A 19,790-nucleotide genomic window follows, 5' to 3' on the forward strand; every position below is an offset into this window, starting at 1 on the left:
TGACATCTTGAAATTTACAGTAGAGAGTGATAAGATGCGCCTGGCTTTTTTGGATTTATCCATCTTTGTAACATCACAGGGTCTTGCGAGCGAACTGTACCGTAAACCCATGGCGCGCAATTCGCTCTTACGATATGACAGCCAGCATCCGAAAGCCCTCAGGGATAATTTGCCTTATGGCCAGTTTTTAAGGGTCCGAAGGAACTGCTCCACTACAGAGGGTTTTGTAAAACACTCTAACCTCTTGACAGAACAACTAAAAGAGAGACTCTATCCACACAAACTGGTCAAACGGTCTTACAAGAGAGCTTCTAATAACAACCGTGAAGCTCTGTTAGACCCACCTGTACCTAAACCACCACTTGAACGGTTGACGTTTGTCAACACATTCAGCACTCTATCTAATAAAATCAAGAAGAGTATCAAGAAACACTGGCGGATCCTAAACAGTTGCAATGACAAAATTGCTCTGCCGCTGTTCGCCTTCAAAAGATCAGGCAACCTGAGAGACAGATTGGTACACACACGTCCCCAGGTGTGCCTCTCCAGGCCAGTGGGGACACTTTGGGATTTACCGCCAGTCACCAATTGCAATAGCAGCAACCTAATCTATCTTCTCACATGCCCATGCCACACCCGATACGTGGGCATGACAACTCGGAAAGTGAGGGCACGCATGCTTGAACATAAGAGCACGTTCAGGTGCAAAAAACTCACAACTAGACTTACCAGACACTTCGCAGAGGCCAATCGTGCCGCAGAAGATTTTCATTGGACAGTACTAGAAAAACCGATTATACCTTTGCACACGAGTGACATTTCCAGATACCAGTTTATCAAAGAACAGAAATGGGTACATAAGCTCCAAAGTGATACTCTTGGTCTAAATGACGATATACCCTGGACCAATTTGTAGACATTTAGTTTACAATTTGAATTAGGGGACCTAGGAACATAACCAGAAAGGGTTTCCTCCATGACTGAACCAGTTGCTGTCTGGGGACATAATACTCTATCCCAGATGATTGCTTTTGTACTTGAGTGTTTACATATGATACAATAAACACGATTTACAGACCACTCTATGATAGACAACTAGATGTGTCTGTAATTTACATTGGAAAGCCTCTTACTCCTAGTATAATTACTTCTTTGTAGTGGGCAGGACCACTTGATGGTCTATCATAAGATCTTTAACACCTGCAGCAGTCCGTAGGCAGACGCACCTCTACAGAGATTTTATCCTGCCCCTTTCACATTATTATTACTGAGGGTTAAGATTCCCAGAGTAATAGGATACATTACATGTATGTGAAGCTGAATAAGGCTAAGTAATAACGGAAAGCACTAGAAATCAATAGCTTAATGTAAATGTGGCATGTGACTTCAACCATCTAACCATGATTCCCACTGAAACTACAACTCTACTCTTTTATGATATCATTCTGTAGTTTCTTTAAACTGGGGCACATAACCGGCGATTGCGTGGCTATATATGCGACCGCCAGACTACCCCAATGGATTAACCTTGTTCTATGACATAGAGCACTTTATATTTGAGCAGAAAACACCGGTTTGTTTGAGACTTAATGATTTACATCTTTCTATACACTGTGACACAGATGAAACTACACTTCCCAGGTACGATGACATCATCCTGTAGTTCTAAGTAGACAACGCGTGCAGGGAGTGGCGGGCGACCTGAGTGGATTAATTTTGCTCTATGACATTGTTAGACCTGTCAGCCCTTTGGGTGGTCCCTCCTCATCATTATTTATTTTGTCCCACTTTTGCCTCAAACTCTGTTTGAATTTTTCCTTTTTGGGAACCACCAGACTTTTTCGTGTTGCTGCAGATTCAGGGAGCCATTTTACCTACCCCTGAAACTTCTGTCTGAGGGCCTGGAGCACAAAATGGTGGCCACCTGTGACATCACCAGCATCCACTGGAACCTACCAGCACCTTCCAGAACATTCCAGAAGATTCCAGAACTCTGTGACAGTTGGAGGCGGTTTAGAATGTTGGGAGGTTAAGACAGAGTGTTGGCAGTTGGAGCTGGCAGTTGGCACCTGACTGGTGAAGGGAGAGGAGCACAACAGTGAAGGAGGAAGGAGTGAAGCAGCAGGGGTGGAAACTTGTGCCTGGAGTGGGGTCCATAAACCCACCCTTGATACTTGTCCCTACTGATGGATCCCAGCCTATAGCCCTGTGTGGGAAGAAGACAGAAGAAACTTATCCTAAGGACCTGGACAGCAGGAACAGGCCTTAGAACCAAGAAAACAGCAAGATTCTGACCTGAGAACTGGTTTCCCTGGAGTCCGGCGTCGAGTAGCCTAAGACCTGGAGCCCGAGGTGGAGAAGCGGCGCTGACTGAAGAAGCAGACGTCGTACCCGGAGCCGCCTGAGGTCGTGAGAGGGCGCCGACGGAGGTCGTGAGGAATACCAGAGGTCGAGGAGGAAGTGAACCGAGGTCGAGCGAGCGGCGTCATCGGAGGAGTGAAGTCCGCCCTCCGGAGTCGTCGGAGACCGAGGTAGAGGTGAACCGGAGGTCGGGAGTGAGGATCGCACTCCGGAGTCGCCCGGAACCTGAGAGGAGGAGCACCGGAGGTCGGGGGTGAGGATCGCACCCCGGAGTCGCCGGAAGTCGACATCGAGGCCAGGCCGGCCGACGTCATCGGAGCCGAGAGCGCCATCGGACCGGAGCCGCCCGAAGTCGACACCGAGTAGAGACTGCCCGACGCCGTCGAATCGGAGGTCGAGATTGAACCGAGGCCGCCGACATCGGACCGGAACCGCCTACCGGCGTCGTCAAAGAACTGACATTGTGCCGAGGCCGCCGAGACCGAACCGGAACCGCCTCACGGCGTCGACACGACTCCAGCGGCGTCGGAACATCAGAAAAAGGGCAGTAAGTGGAGTAGAGGGCGCCTAAGGCCCTGTGGAGACCTGAGCGACTGCTCTAAGGGGCTAGGGAGGTGCTGAAACCAACCTGACTGTGCAAGGGGTGAACTGGGACTAACCTAGAGAGGTTGTGTGGAGAGAGAAAGCCAGGGCACTGGTATTCCCCCCTTTGATCTACCTCAGCTTAGGCCTCAGCCTTGTCCCAGCCAGGGAGTAGCCCCCCTCAAGCCTTCCACAACCCTACAAGCTGTGCCTGGGCCATATCAGCCCTTAAGAATTGAAGTGTCATCTGATTATATGAGGGTTGCTGTATACTTTTAATTATTTATTGGGGATACTGTATTTATTGAGTTTTTACCTATTTATTGCTGCACTATATTTATAGGTCCACAGGACTTGATGGTGTACAATATTTATTGGTACAGTATTTATTGCCTCAAAGTATTTAATTGTCTGTATATATTGCACTTGTATTTATGCCCTGTTATTTATGATCACCCCTATTTATTTCATCAAACAGCCAATATTTATTTGACCTGCTCTATTTAAGAATCTGTATATTGTGATTGACCTATTTATTTTTCCAATCAGCAACTAAGAGAAAAAGATAAAGAAAGAATATTTTCATAATTTTTACGGTGTAGAGTCGTTTTTGGAACGGATGCACGCATGGTTATTGTATGGGTATATTGTATGCTTAGCACTGCGCCTGTTTCCTGACCACTCGAGCCAAGCTACCACAGTGTGTCCGGAAGACCACCACCACCCCTTCTAGTGTGGGAGTGGTTTTCCAACATAAATTGGTGTTCAGTGGTGGGATAGAGCTGTGCCTACGTATACTCAACAATAACTGTGGGTAGTCCATAGGCCTACACCGGGAGTTTTCTCACAGCGGCCTTCCTAATTGTGGGTTTTTGTTTTTTCCAAATTTACTCTGGTGGTGGGAGGAGGTATTATTAAAGGTACCCCCCTACATTGCTACTGCACAAAACCTGTCCTCTAACCTGAGTGGGCAAGATGGAGTTTGTACTAGAGAATCTAGAAACGTACACTGTGGCCCAACTCAGGGAGTTTTGCCAGCGGGAGGGGGTGTACTGTCCCCCAGGAGCAAAGAAGGGTGCACTCCAAACCAGCTTAAGGGCTTGGGGGGAGGCACGCCGAGAAAGCAAGGCTGAGGAGGAAGACAGGGATGGAGAGCCTGACCCCGAGGGGGCTGAGATGTACCAACCTGAGGTGGGGAACCTGTCAGCAGGGCCCAGGACACTTTCTAGGAAGGGCAGCACTGTCTCTAGCGGGGGCTTATCCAGCGTGGAGTTAGCAGATCGGAGAGAGAAAAGACAGCTCACATGGGATTTAGCAAAGCTGGAGAAGGAGAAGGAGGAACAGAGGTTGGCTCATGAGACGGAGAAAGAGAGGATGGCTCATGAGATAAGACTGAAAGAGATAGAGCTTCAGATCCTAAGAATTGGAGCACCAACTGTTCCTAATGGTGGCAGCCAAATCCAAGAGTCCACCAGGGAACCCAAACCTTACCTGCCAAAGGACATAGTAGCTAGCTATGGGGCGGGTGACGACATCGCCAAGTGGCTAGCAGCCTATGAGGTCTCGTTGAGGGCCCATGGGGTTCCAGTGAAGTACTGGGGAGGGGGATTGTATAAGTACATGCCTCCAGCTGGTAGGGATGCTTTATTGGCCCTCGAAGAGGATGAGCAGACCCACTACCCCACCATGAAACTGGCGCTCATCAGAAAGTTTGGACTAACACCTGAAAAGTACAGACAGAAGTTCAGGGGTAGTCACAAGCTGGGCACACAGAATTGGGTGGACTTCCTGGACTATGCAAAGAAGGCACTGGAAGGTTGGATTCAGGGCAGTGAAGTAAGGAACTACGAGGAGCTGTTTGACCTAGTACTGAAGGAACACCTACTCGAGAAATGTTTCCCTGAACTGCGGCAACACCTGGTGGATAGCAAGCTGACCAGCCCCCGGAAGCTTGCTGAGGAGGCGGACATTTGGGCCAGTACCCGGGTGTCCACAAGGGGGACTGGAGGGGATACTCAAAAGGCCAGACAGGGCGCCCCCCAGAAGAAAGAAGGAGGGGAAAAGAAAAAGGAGTTCTCCAAAGGCCCCCAAAATAACTTCCAAGGGAAGGGAACAGGATTCACCTCTAAGGCTAACCCACCCAGAAACCCTAATCCTGGCCAGAGTCAGCAGCCAAGGGTTGTCCATTGCTATGAGTGCGGTGGCGTTGGACACTATAAAGGAGATCCGAAGTGTCAGAAACGATCACCCCCTCCCACTGGAGGAAAGCCCCCCGGAGTAGCTAGTGTAGTGCTCGGGGAGGAGATGCCCTTAACTAAGGGAAGGGAGTGGGCGGGTGTCACTTTAGTGTCCCTGGGAGAACGGGAGATGGTTCCTAAGATCCAGGTGCCCGCAAATACCGCAAAGTATGGGCAGTGGATCACCATCAACGGCCAAAGAGGGGAGGCTCTGAGAGACACAGGAGCCAGTATGACTATGGTGCGTAGCCAACTGGTGTCTCCAGAGCAGGTAATTCCCGATGTACTCCACCCAGCCGCGATGGCTGACGGCAGAACAGGTCACTATCCAGTGGCCGAGGTTCCCTTTGAATGGGGGGGGGTTGCAGGTTCACTTCGAGTTGCCGTAAGCCCTGCCGTGCCAGTCGATTGTCTGCTGGGCAATGACATGGAGCACAACGCTTGGAAGGAGGTGGAATACCGGACTCACACCGAGATGCTGGGTACACCTGACTGGGCCTGTGTTAGCACAAGGTCCGAGACTACCCGAAGAGGGAGTTCATTCCGGCTGGAGCCTGGAACAAAGGCCCAGCCAGCTGCCAGTCAAGGGAAGAACCGAGGACAGGAGGAGCCTGCCTCGGCGTCTCCACCCCGTAGGACGGATAGGCCACCGGAGGTGGTGGACCAGGAGTCTGCGGAGGGGGACGTTACCAACCTGGAGGACCTACCCATCCCGGCCGAGTGGCACGTGGAGGGAGGCCCGTCCAGGGAGGAATTCTGCCAGGGCCAGAGGGAGTGCCCTACCCTTGAGGGGCTGAGGCGACAGGCCGAAGCCCAGGCAGCAGGGAACGTTGAAGGGAACTACAGTGTTTACTGGGAGGATGGCCTCCTCTACAGTGAACCCAAGGCACCCCTACATGGATCGTCACGAGCCTTGGTAGTTCCTCAACGTTATCGAGCCTTCCTTTTAGAGTTGGCTCACGAGATACCATTGGCAGGACACCTGGGGCAAGACAAGACCTTCGCCCGTCTTGTCCCACACTTTTATTGGCCTCAGATGAAAGTGTCGTCCGATACCTACTGCCGGACATGTGTGTCTTGCCAAGCCAGTGGGAAAACAGGGGTGAAGCTGAAAGCTCCCCTGGAACCACTTCCTGTCGTTAGCACCCCCTTTGAAAGGGTGGGCATCGACATTGTGGGTCCATTAGATCCACCAACTACAGCTGGTCACAGGTTTATCCTGGTTCTGGTGGATCATGCCACACGGTACCCAGAGGCAATACCTCTGAGGACCATAACAGCACCTGTTGTGGCTAGGGCCCTGATGGGAATCTTTACCCGAGTGGGTTTTCCCAAGGAAGTTGTGTCCGACAGGGGGACCAACTTCATGTCAGCATATATGCGGGCAATGTGGAAGGAGTGTGGAGTGACCTACCGGTTCACGACTCCTTACCACCCCCAGACCAATGGTCTGGTGGAGAGGTTTAATAAAACCTTGAAAGGCATGATCAGAAGTCTGCCTGAAAGCCTGCGGAGGAAATGGGACGTCCTCCTACCCTGTTTACTTTTTTCCTACAGGGAAGTGCCACAGAAGGGAGTGGGCTTCAGCCCCTTCGAGCTTCTGTATGGGCACCCTGTACGTGGACCTCTTAACCTGGTGAGAGACGGATGGGAAAGAACTCCCAGAAAGCTCCCCCAGGATGTGGTGAGCTACATGCTGGCCTTCCGGAGCCAAATGGCTAAGTTGTGGAAGCAAGCTTCTGACAACTTGGAAGCCCGCCAAGCAGTGATGAAGGCGTGGTATGACCACAACGTTCACCCGGTGGAGTTGGAGCCTGGCCAGAAGGTGTGGGTGATCGAACCAGGAGAGCTTAGTGCCCTCCAGGATCGCTGGTCAGGACCCTTTGAGGTGTTGGAGAAGAAGGGTAAGGCTACCTACTTGGTGGACCTGAAGACCCCTCGTCAGCCCCTGCGGGTGCTGCATGCCAACCGCCTCAAACCCCACCACGAGAGGCCCGAAGTCATCTTGATGATGGTGACTGACGGAGGAGAGGACGTGGAAAGCGAGCCTCTCCCTGATCTGTTTGCGTCTCAGGAAAAGGATGGGTCGGTGGAGGGAGTGATTCTCTCCCCATCTCTAACTCCTGAACAGCAGGAGGACTGTCGCCAGGCCCTGGGGCAGTACTCTGCGTTGTTCTCCCTTGTCCCGGGTAGGACTCACCTGTGCGTCCATGACGTGGACACAGGAGACAGCCCACCTGTGAAGTCCAAGATCTACCGGATGTCAGACAAGGTGAAGGCCAGCATTCATAGTGAAGTCACTAAGATGCTGGAGCTAGGAGTGATTGAACCTTCTAGCAGCCCCTGGTCCAGTCCGGTGGTGTTAGTACCGAAAGCTGCACCACCGGGTGCCCAACCAGAACTGAGGTTCTGTGTGGACTACCGGGGACTGAATTCAGTGACAAAGACTGATGCACATCCGATCCCTAGGGCGGATGAATTAATTGACCGGCTGGGAGCTGCCCAATATCTAAGTACCTTTGACCTTACTTCGGGGTACTGGCAGATCTCTTTGACTGATGGAGCAAGGGAAAGGTCAGCCTTCTCCACGCCCAATGGCCACTACCAGTTCTGTGTGATGCCCTTTGGGCTCAAGAACGCACCTGCCACGTTTCAGCGCCTGGTAAACCAGATCCTCACCGGAATGGAGAGTTTCTCTGCTGCTTATCTGGATGACATAGCCGTCTTCAGTAACAGCTGGGAGGATCACTTGCGTCACCTGCAAGCTGTTCTCCAGGCCCTGAGACAAGCTGGATTGACGATCAAGGCCAGCAAGTGCCAGATCGGGCAGGGGTCGGTAGTGTACCTTGGACACTTGGTGGGTAGGGGAACGGTGCAACCCCTCCAGGCGAAGATCGAGGCCATCATGGCCTGGGAACCCCCCAAGACACAGACTGAGGTCCGAGCATTTTTGGGCCTCACGGGATACTATCGCCGCTTCGTGAAGGGGTACGGTACCATCGTAGCCCCTCTCACGGAGCTCACGTCCAAGAAACAACCTCGACGGGTAGTCTGGACGGAGGCTTGTCAGCAAGCCTTTGAGAGATTGAAGAAAGCCATGTGCGAGGCCCCGGTCTTAAGGGCCCCAGACTTTTCCAGGAAGTTCATTGTCCAGACAGATGCATCAGAACATGGCATTGGGGCAGTGTTATCGCAACTCAACGAAGAGGGCCTGGATCAACCCGTGGTCTTCCTATCCAGGAGACTACTTCCCAGGGAACAGAAGTGGAGTGCAATAGAGCGTGAAGCCTTTGCAGTGGTATGGGCTCTAAAGAAGTTGCGGCCATACCTGTTTGGCTCGCACTTCCTGGTTCAGACCGACCACAGACCCCTTCGCTGGCTGATGCAGATGAAGGGGGAGAATCCCAAGTTGTTGAGGTGGTCTATTTCCCTACAGGGGATGGACTTTCAGGTGGAACATCGGCCTGGAGTGGACCACGCCAATGCAGACGGTCTCTCAAGGTATTTCCGCCTTAGTGATGAGAACTCCCAAGGGGTTGGGTAGCTCTCCCCACTTTCAGCTGGGGGGGACGCGTGTTAGACCTGTCAGCCCTTTGGGTGGTCCCTCCTCATCATTATTTATTTTGTCCCACTTTTGCCTCAAACCCTGTTTGAATTTTTCCTTTTTGGGAACCACCAGACTTTTTCGTGTTGCTGCAGATTCAGGGAGCCATTTTACCTACCCCTGAAACTTCTGTCTGAGGGCCTGGAGCACAAAATGGTGGCCACCTGTGACATCACCAGCATCCACTGGAACCTACCAGCACCTTCCAGAACATTCCAGAAGATTCCAGAACTCTGTGACAGTTGGAGGCGGTTTAGAATGTTGGGAGGTTAAGACAGAGTGTTGGCAGTTGGAGCTGGCAGTTGGCACCTGACTGGTGAAGGGAGAGGAGCACAACAGTGAAGGAGGAAGGAGTGAAGCAGCAGGGGTGGAAACTTGTGCCTGGAGTGGGGTCCATAAACCCACCCTTGATACTTGTCCCTACTGATGGATCCCAGCCTATAGCCCTGTGTGGGAAGAAGACAGAAGAAACTTATCCTAAGGACCTGGACAGCAGGAACAGGCCTTAGAACCAAGAAAACAGCAAGATTCTGACCTGAGAACTGGTTTCCCTGGAGTCCGGCGTCGAGTAGCCTAAGACCTGGAGCCCGAGGTGGAGAAGCGGCGCTGACTGAAGAAGCAGACGTCGTACCCGGAGCCGCCTGAGGTCGTGAGAGGGCGCCGACGGAGGTCGTGAGGAATACCAGAGGTCGAGGAGGAAGTGAACCGAGGTCGAGCGAGCGGCGTCATCGGAGGAGTGAAGTCCGCCCTCCGGAGTCGTCGGAGACCGAGGTAGAGGTGAACCGGAGGTCGGGAGTGAGGATCGCACTCCGGAGTCGCCCGGAACCTGAGAGGAGGAGCACCGGAGGTCGGGGGTGAGGATCGCACCCCGGAGTCGCCGGAAGTCGACATCGAGGCCAGGCCGGCCGACGTCATCGGAGCCGAGAGCGCCATCGGACCGGAGCCGCCCGAAGTCGACACCGAGTAGAGACTGCCCGACGCCGTCGAATCGGAGGTCGAGATTGAACCGAGGCCGCCGACATCGGACCGGAACCGCCTACCGGCGTCGTCAAAGAACTGACATTGTGCCGAGGCCGCCGAGACCGAACCGGAACCGCCTCACGGCGTCGACACGACTCCAGCGGCGTCGGAACATCAGAAAAAGGGCAGTAAGTGGAGTAGAGGGCGCCTAAGGCCCTGTGGAGACCTGAGAGACTGCTCTAAGGGGCTAGGGAGGTGCTGAAACCAACCTGACTGTGCAAGGGGTGAACTGGGACTAACCTAGAGAGGTTGTGTGGAGAGAGAAAGCCAGGGCACTGGTATTCCCCCCTTTGATCTACCTCAGCTTAGGCCTCAGCCTTGTCCCAGCCAGGGAGTAGCCCCCCTCAAGCCTTCCACAACCCTACAAGCTGTGCCTGGGCCATATCAGCCCTTAAGAATTGAAGTGTCATCTGATTATATGAGGGTTGCTGTATACTTTTAATTATTTATTGGGGATACTGTATTTATTGAGTTTTTACCTATTTATTGCTGCACTATATTTATAGGTCCACAGGACTTGATGGTGTACAATATTTATTGGTACAGTATTTATTGCCTCAAAGTATTTAATTGTCTGTATATATTGCACTTGTATTTATGCCCTGTTATTTATGATCACCCCTATTTATTTCATCAAACAGCCAATATTTATTTGACCTGCTCTATTTAAGAATCTGTATATTGTGATTGACCTATTTATTTTTCCAATCAGCAACTAAGAGAAAAAGATAAAGAAAGAATATTTTCATAATTTTTACGGTGTAGAGTCGTTTTTGGAACGGATGCACGCATGGTTATTGTATGGGTATATTGTATGCTTAGCACTGCGCCTGTTTCCTGACCACTCGAGCCAAGCTACCACAGTGTGTCCGGAAGACCACCACCACCCCTTCTAGTGTGGGAGTGGTTTTCCAACAGACATAGAGTACTGTAGTTATTACTTTCTACTTGCCCAATAAATGCCGTGTTGTTGGAGACTTACTGATTTACATCTTTCTACACATGTTGACACCGATGTAACTACACTTCCCAGGTAGTATGACATCATCCTGTAGTTTTAATCAGACGCCACGTGAACATAGCGGCGGGCGACCTTAATGGGCGTGGCTTATACTGCTGATTGTTTTCAGCTGAGGCAGACGGCACGATTTAAGCGCCCGCTTCGGTCCCGTCGCTGCCTCCCATCCAGCTCGATTAGCCCTGGGGCAACGACGGATAGGTAAGCGCTACTGTCCTGGTTGGATTTAACCTATGAATGCATTTAAGTTTTGGGTTATGCCGATACGTTTCTGGGCCAGCACAGATCATATAATAACTTGCTCTATGTTCTCATTATAGTATCGTAGCCAGAGTCAGTCGGTTGATACTTGAGCTTGGCCGGTATCGCTGATTTGATACTGAGACCTTGTACAAATGACTGAGGAGAGTCTGGCGGTTTGAATTGTTTTTAGGGGGATCAGATTCGAATGAGAGAGGGGAGTGATTTCACTCTGGATGTTAAGCTAGAATCACATCGGGGCATACGAGAAGATTCCTCTTGAATTAAATAACATTTAAAAATATTTCAAAAAAATGTTTTAAATTCTTTTTTTAAACAATAGAAAAATTATAAACACTTAAAAAACATATAAAACAACAAATAGCAATTAAAAAAGCGAAAATATAGTAAAAATGTTGCTTTCGTTTTGTTCTTTTGTTACCCACGATACAGAGTGGGGCCTCCTACACCCGAGCATGGTTCCAGGGTAGGTGAGGTACAATCCCAGAGTATGTGGGGTAAGCAATGTTTACATGCTTCTTATTAATGCAAAGACAGACTCTTGCCTTAAATAACAGCACGTTTTTGATTGATGTGGGTGTATGGACTTTGTGCAATAATTGTTTTACTTTCTAGGTGATGACTACACCCTGCGATCTAGAGGATTTAGATTGTTGAAGGTTGTATCTTTTTCAATCCTACATGGTAGATAAGTGTAGTCACTTTCACGCTTAGAAATGTGTCTTTTGCAGTAGCATGTTTTTGTGCAACATAGGTCCTGACGAAAGCCGTGGGTAGGAAAACCCGGATGGCTGAAACATGTTGACCTCTACATAGCAGTCACTTGCAAGCACTGCTATAACTTTGTTACACCCTTTTAATCAAGGTGTGTAGAACACTTGGAATATTAAGATTTATCTTCTCTACATAACCTTTTTTAGCTCTCACTATTTCTTTTTCTTTGCACTGCACACTATAGGATTACTATCCTTGTTTTTTACAACTCTTTACACCTGGTGTGTTGCTGGTTAAAATTCACCAGCCTGATTGAGCAACAGAGCTTCAAACTAGCGAGGCAGTCCCCATGATCAAGTGACATACCTCTGCCAAAAGTTGGATCACCAAATGATATTAATGATCATGAGAGCTACTTTTCTCTCACTATTTGCTCTGTCCTTCGAGTAAGATTGATGGTAATCCATGCTCTGCTCGTGGCTAGTTTTGGTTCGTTGCACTTGGTTTCAGTTCCGCTCATCACTTTCGTGCTGTTTGTCACTAGACCCTCAGTTCTTGTTTTTTGTGTACAGCATCCGGACCATTCAGGATTCAGGAACGCAGCAGTCACCCTAAGTAGTAGGGTTCGCGTAGCGTCACCGTCGTGGTCATCGGTCAGTAGGATAGGTAGGTAAGTAGGTCCCTCTCTATTCTACCATGTACTTTTATAAAAAAATCATAGTAAAAAGTTACATTTCGATAATTTCGTACGGTCGTGATTGGTTGGTTGAGATCATCCGATGGCGTTTAGCACAGTTTGAGGGGTGAGGTCCCAAGTTCAATCCATCCCGTTTTTTTGTAAACGTCCATTGTCTTGTCACTTGGCTGTTGTCCCACCGTGGCCTTGCCTTGGTACAGTGGGTTACGGGTCATGCAGAGGCTGCAGTCATCTTTGTCGCAGATGCGCTGTTCGCTCCGCGCCTCGTGGGACAGTGACCACATCGTCGTGTCGCGTCGGCGGCCATTTTATTTAGGCCCAAACGCCAACTTAAGCGAAACAAACACAAAAGAGTAATTAATGCATAGAAATAATTAATCTAATGTTAACCCCTTACTAATCCCTCTATGTGCTTGTATTTATCTAGCATATAGCGACATTTAAAGCGTTTATATTCACCCTTTACGTTGTCTTCTTGGGTAACATTACAGAGACATCACAAAAGCAACATATACCAAGCATAATTCTATTTATTACATATACTACTGTTAGTATGCGTACAGATTTTAGTCATAAAGGTTATTTAGTAATGCCAAATGCAAATCCCATGTATATTTTGTATATTAATAATGTTGATTAATAAAACATGCAAAACTCATTTAATAAAATATTATAGTTAATAGATTATTCAATTAGTGATCTCATGCAGACTACGGGGGGTGGTATACAAAATTTTGTACTACCCGCTCCATCAATCCCCCCTTTGGTGATTTTATCACCACACCCTTAAAATTTTGTTTCAATTTGTCAAGAAATGGAAATGAATTCCTTTCAGTTAATTTACATCTGTTTCCCCAATTTCCTCTCTTCTAGCTGTTTTATACATGCTTTCCTTCATTTCCTCTAATTCTACTTCTTCAAATTCCCTCTCTTGTCTCTTATTTTGCCTTCTTTTCAAATTTTCTCTTTTTAATTTTTTCTGTATTTTCTTTCTTTTATGACACAGACATCCTAATCTTAGAATTAATACTATAAAAATAACACAGGTTAATGGAAATAAGATCCTACCTATAAAGTTACCACCTAAGTTTAATAAGAAATCCCTAATAGAAGAATGATTCTTCCCAATCTTTTCCCAAACACTTTCAACCACCAGTGGTGTAATTTCCTCATGCAATTCAGTTATATTTTTAATGTAGATTTTCAGATCTTTACTTTCGTCAGGAATGTAAGTACAACAATGTTGAACTTTCAGCATTCCACAGACTCCACCCTCTTTTGCCAATAATATATCAAGGGCAAGTCGATTTTGCATTACCATAGCACGCATGGCAACCATTTCAGTATTTACCAATAAAAATCCTCCAGCGGTGCTTGTTGACAAGCGATCCACTACTGTTGATAATTTTCTAATTTTGTGTGCATTCAGAGATAATCCCACTGCTGGTATCAATGCTCCAAAGATGTCTCCTACAATTTCTGACCAAGATTCTTTCTTTCTACGAGTTAATAGACTACCTAACTTATGTACACCATCTTCTCCTCTTCCCATGTGGAATATCTTTGGAAAGACCAGACCTACATAACGTGCCATACCAATGATCTGGCAACCGATAGTAGGCCTTGCTCCCACAGATAAAATACAACACAGGAAAAACTGGATCATTTCTTCCTTTAAATCCCCATCCACCCATGATTCGATATGTATCATGGCACTCACTATTACCTACAAAGTAATTATCATATGCAGTTTGATTCCTTCTAATACACAATTTCCCTTTCTGAGGCCAATCTAAAGCCATAGTTGGACTAGTTTCTCCCTTCAAATGTTTTTCCATTTCAACATCCCAAACTGTCTTTTCCTCTTTTCTCTCAGATGCTTTCTTTTGCATTTTCAGTCTCCTTTCTTCAACCATATCCAAGAACGTCTTTTCTTCTTTCTTTAAACTGCAAGTCAAATCATTTCTAAAAACATATTCTAATGTTAGTTCCTTAGTTTCTAAGAAAAATTCACCTAACACCTTTGCGGGCTTTACTTTATCTAATTTGTTAATCGCAGGTACTTGTGAACATATGTTATCTACATCTGAAAAATAGTTTTCTAATTTCCATATTTGGTAAAACAAACCAGCTATCACACTACATGTTATTCCATATGTTACAGGGAGGTGATGATAGGTCACTCCCTCCGATACAGATGCAGGTAACTGCATACAAACATAGCAATCCCTCACATCCATTGTCTTAACATACTCATGCAAAAGTTTCGAAAACACATTGTTAGAGAAATCATTTATAGACCTGTCTTCATGTAGATCGTTTTTATCTATTCTAGTTGGATATACTTTCTGAATCTTCTCTATAATAGTATTAGTTTTATTCTCACTATGTCCTTCTATTGTGTCTATTGTAACCTTAAATGAAATCAGCAATGCTAACACACTCCATAGAAGCATTCGTAATCCTGTACAACAACACATTTTAAACCATCTCTTTAAAAATACACATTTGATTGTTCTACTTTCAGCGTTTGCCATTTTTGCAAAATGACCAGTGTCTTTTGACTTAGCCTCTTCTACTTCACAACTAGTTTTGTCTAACCCAAGGCTCTAAGCACCTACTTGGTTCTATCAGTTTATGTCTTTCTCCTGTATTCTATTTTCTTTCCATTAGCAGCACTTTTGTCTTGTTCAGTTTGGCATTTGATCGTCTTTCACTTTTCTCTCATAATCTTGATACAGAACTTCCTGAACATCCGTCTCTTCTCCGATGTCAGGCAAGATAACTCTCAGGATTTCCGATTCTTCGTCTTCCTCAACCACTTCCGGTACAGTCACCTCTGGGTTTTCTTGGCTGTCCGCCTCTTCTTTTATTTCAGGCAGGGCCACATACGACCATTCTGGCGACTTTTATTTTTGGTTGGGCTTTCTTATTCTTTTGTGTTCGTCTGTTGTAGTTATTTCCTCAATTTTCGATTTTTCCTGACTTGATACTTCATTCACCTGCTCTGCTCTTGGTGAATTCACTCGTGTCAGTCGATATCTTAGTCTCTTTATCTTATTAGGCCAGATTTCATCTCTTGCTGATCTTTTCGATTTAGTTCCTTTATCATTCTTCTCAGCTCTCCATGCTCTTTTCCTCAGAACTCGACCTTCTGGTACTTCCTCATCACTTTCCTCTGTTTCTGTTTCAACTTGCTTTTTGCTTTCAGTTGTTCTTCTTTCCACCACTTCTTTTAATTTCCCTACTTCTGTCCCTCCTCGTGTTTCTTGCACAATATCTTCCTGCTAACTAGCTGGCCCTTCTTCTAACTGGATGTTGGAATTCCCTACAACTCCTCGGGGGTCTTCCGCAAGAATATTTCCCTCACTTTCTGTATCTGGCACCTGTTCATCTATTTTTGTTACTTCAGGTGGAATTTCTCTCAGTTTTTCATCAAGAATTTCCTTATCAATAACTTCTCCAATTGTCTCTTCACTGCTTTTCTCCTTTCCGGAGCATATCGGTATCTGTTCAGTCTCTGAGTCTGAGCTGGTATCAGAAATCTGCAACCTCCTTCTCAAGGGAATATTCTTTGGGGCAAGTGTCAACTTTGGCTCTGTCTCCCCCCTTTCAGGGTTTTCTCTTGTTCCTACTTCTTCAGCTTCTGATTCAGTGCTACTTTCTGACTCGTCATAATATTCTCGTTCTTGATTATCCACTGGATTTGGGATTCTCAATGTGTGACTAGCATGGATCCAGTTCTTGATCCCAGCACACTTCACAGCTGTTGTTGTAGTCAAAATCACTTGTGGTTTTCCCCAACGTGGGACTAGACAGTTCCTTCTTCTGTGTACTTTGATTCTCACCCAGTCTCCTGGGCTCAGATCATGACTTTGCTTCTTTTCAAGGGTGGTGGCATCCGGTCCAACCTGATGAAACACAGAATGAACTGCGTCAGTCAGCCCCTTACAGTAATCCAACACCAAGTCATCAGATATAGGCAACAGCTTGTTGACTGCTATGAATACATGGCGCATTGCTCTTCCCATGATTATTTCGTGTGGACTTAAACCTGTGGTTCTATCTGGAATTGATCTAATAGTCATGAGTACCAGAGGCAAGACATCAGGCCATTTCAAACCTGTGGCTAAACACATTTTTCCCAATCGGTTTTTAATAGTGCCATTCATTTGTTCCACCACACCAGAAGCCTCTGGGCGATAGGCACACTGTAGTTTCTGTTGTACATTCAATGCTTCACAAATCAATTTCATGATCTCATTATGGAAATGCTTTCCTCTGTCTGATTCAATTGTAACTGGGAACCCGAATCTAGGGATGAATTCCCTCAAAAGCAGTTTTGCTACAGTAATTCCATCACTCCTTCTTGTGGGATATGCTTCTACCCATCTAGAAAACAAGCAGACCATTACTAGAACATACCTTAACCTATTACAAGGTGGCATCTCAATGAAATCAAACTGCATTCTGGTGAAAGGCCCTCCTTCTCGACCTATCGTTCCTAGGATTACCACTGTTTTTCCTCCTGGATTGAACTGCTGACATATAAGGCATCTTTGACAAAGACTCTCAGCTACAAGTCTGAATTTTGCATTGTACCACGTTTGCTTGAAGGACCGAATCATCGCATCCCTCCATATGTGTCCCTGTCCATGATACATCCGTGCCATGGCAGATATCATGCTATCAGGCATGACTGGTCTTCCATCTCGATAAACTCACACATGATCTGTTTCCCTTGGTGCACATCCTGCTTTTACCCACTGTCTCATTTCCTCGTCTCCTGCTTCTTCCTGTAACTGCCTTACTTCTTCCCATGTACCCACAATGTTAGTAAACATTAGTGGCAAGGAATTAATTTCCCTCTCTTTAGCCCTGTTCACTGAGTTCTGATTACGAGCACAATATTGGGCCATATCGTTGGCATATTTATTTCCAACCGCGATATAATCAGCGGTTTGTACATGAGCAGCACACTTCACAACAGCCAATTGCTTTGGCAGCTGTATCGCCTCAAGCAACTTTCCAACCACTTCAGCATTCTTTATAGGAGTTCCACTTGAAGTTAGGAAACCCCTCTGCAGCCATATCTGGCCAGTCATGCACCACACCAAACCCATACTGACTATCAGTTATCACAGTCATTCTCACATTCTTTCCAATCTTGCATGCTCTAGTTAAAGCTATCAGTTCAGCAACCTGAGCTGATTTTACTCCCTTCAGGTAAGATGCTTCCATTACGGCTGCAACGGTGCACACTGCATTTGCTGCACTCAGATTTCCTTTGTCTGTTCTCAACCATGACCCATCTACAAACATCACAAAGTCACTTTCAGACAAGGGTACATCTTTTATATCAGGACGTGGTTTTGTACAGAAATTCAACACATCCAAACAATCATGATCCACTTCGTCCCTGACTTCAACATTTTCAGCATCAGGCAGTAACGTTGAAGGATTTACATTCAAGCATCTCGCAAGGCTCACATTCGTTGCACCTAATATGACTTTCTCATACTTATTCAGCCGACCATGTGTCATGAATTGAGTGTGACTCCTTGTTAAAAGGATTGCCACATCATGAGGTAGTTACACTCGTACAGGATATCCCATCACAATTCCCTCACTCTGTTCCAGACTCTTACAAGTGGCAGCTACTGCTTTCAAACAACCTGGCAAGGCTACAGCTATAGGGTCTAGCATAGCTGAGAAATATGCAATTGGTCTTCTCAATGTTCCATGTTTCTGTATCAATACAGAGAGTGCACATCCATTCCTCTCACTGCAGTACAACTCGAACTCTTTTTCATAGTCAGGCATCCCTAACGCTGGCGCTTCACACAAACTGTCTCTCAATTTCTTAAATGCTGCTAGTTCTTCCCTATCTAAGTCAATGGGATCTCTCACATCACTTCTCGTCAGGTGTACCAAAGGTTTTGCGATCAGAGAAAAGTTACTTATCCACTGACGACAATATCCAACCATTCCAAGAAACATTCTCACTTCTCTTTGCGTCATTGGGGCTCTCATTCCTTTTATTATCCTGATTCTGTCTGTTGTTATCTTCCTTAGTCCTATTTCAATTTTGTGACCTAAATATTGTACTTCCTTCTGACAAAATTGCTATTTCGATGGGGATACCATAAGTCCTCCATCTGCCAAATGATTTAGCAATGCTATGGTGTCCATTACACAGGCTTCTCGAGTTTTCGATGCCACAAGCAGGTCATCGATATACTGGACTAGCACTCAATTGTCGGTCATTTCTAAATCTTCCAAAGCCTTTTTAAATATCTGATTAAATATCGAAGGGCTTTCTGTATACCCCTGTGGGATTCGGCACCAAGCCAAAATACGTTTGCCAAAACGAAACGCAAACATTTGCTGGCTATCATGGTGCAACGGGATGGAAAAGAAAGCGTGACATAAGTCAATTACTGTGTACCATTCTGAATCATGAGGAATCTGATACAAAATCACAGATGGATTTGGTACAATAGGACAGCACGACACTAAAATTTTGTTTATCTTTCTCAAATCCTGCACTATCCTGAACTTTCTATTAGGCTTTTTCAGTCCCATGATTGGTGAATTACATGGACTACTCATTATTTCTCTCAAAATTCCTTGTTTAATCATTTTCTCGATTATGGGGGTTACTCCTTCAATTATTTCAGGTGTCAATTTATATTGAGGAACATTTGGGTAGCTTTTTCCTTCTTTCACCGTTACTTTTACGGGATCCACGTTTCTCATCAATCCTACATCTTCTCCTGTGAAATCCCAGACTTCTGCTTTCACTGTCTGTTTTAATTCTTTTGGTAATTCATCAGGGTTGAATATAGCATAAGCTTCAGTAACCTCAGTTTCCATATTTGCCATAGTCATTTTATACAATACGTCTTCATCAGGGGTCTCTAATGCTATACCATCAGGGGTACAAAATATGGTGCAATTCATCTTGCACAACAGGTCTCGTCCTAATAGGTTTACAGGACTTGAATCACACATGACAAAGCAGTGCATTTTGGAAAATTTCCCTTTATTGACCTTTACTGGTTCTGTGAGATATGTTTTGATCTGTCTGTTGGATACTCCAACCACTTGGATTGTTTCATCCGAGATAGGAAGATTCTTAACATCAGCTGACCTAACAGTTGATCGAGTAGCACCAGTATCTACCAGGAAAGTTATATTTTCATCATTTACCTTTCCATCTACAAAAGGGCCTGTCTGGTTTACTTCTAGAGTTGCGCCAAGTACGCAGTCTTCTTCCTCCCTTCGGCACCGTCA

The sequence above is a fragment of the Triturus cristatus genome, chromosome 7, assembly GCF_964204655.1.
Source record: "Triturus cristatus chromosome 7, aTriCri1.1, whole genome shotgun sequence".
In the NCBI taxonomy this organism is placed as follows: domain Eukaryota; kingdom Metazoa; phylum Chordata; class Amphibia; order Caudata; family Salamandridae; genus Triturus; species Triturus cristatus.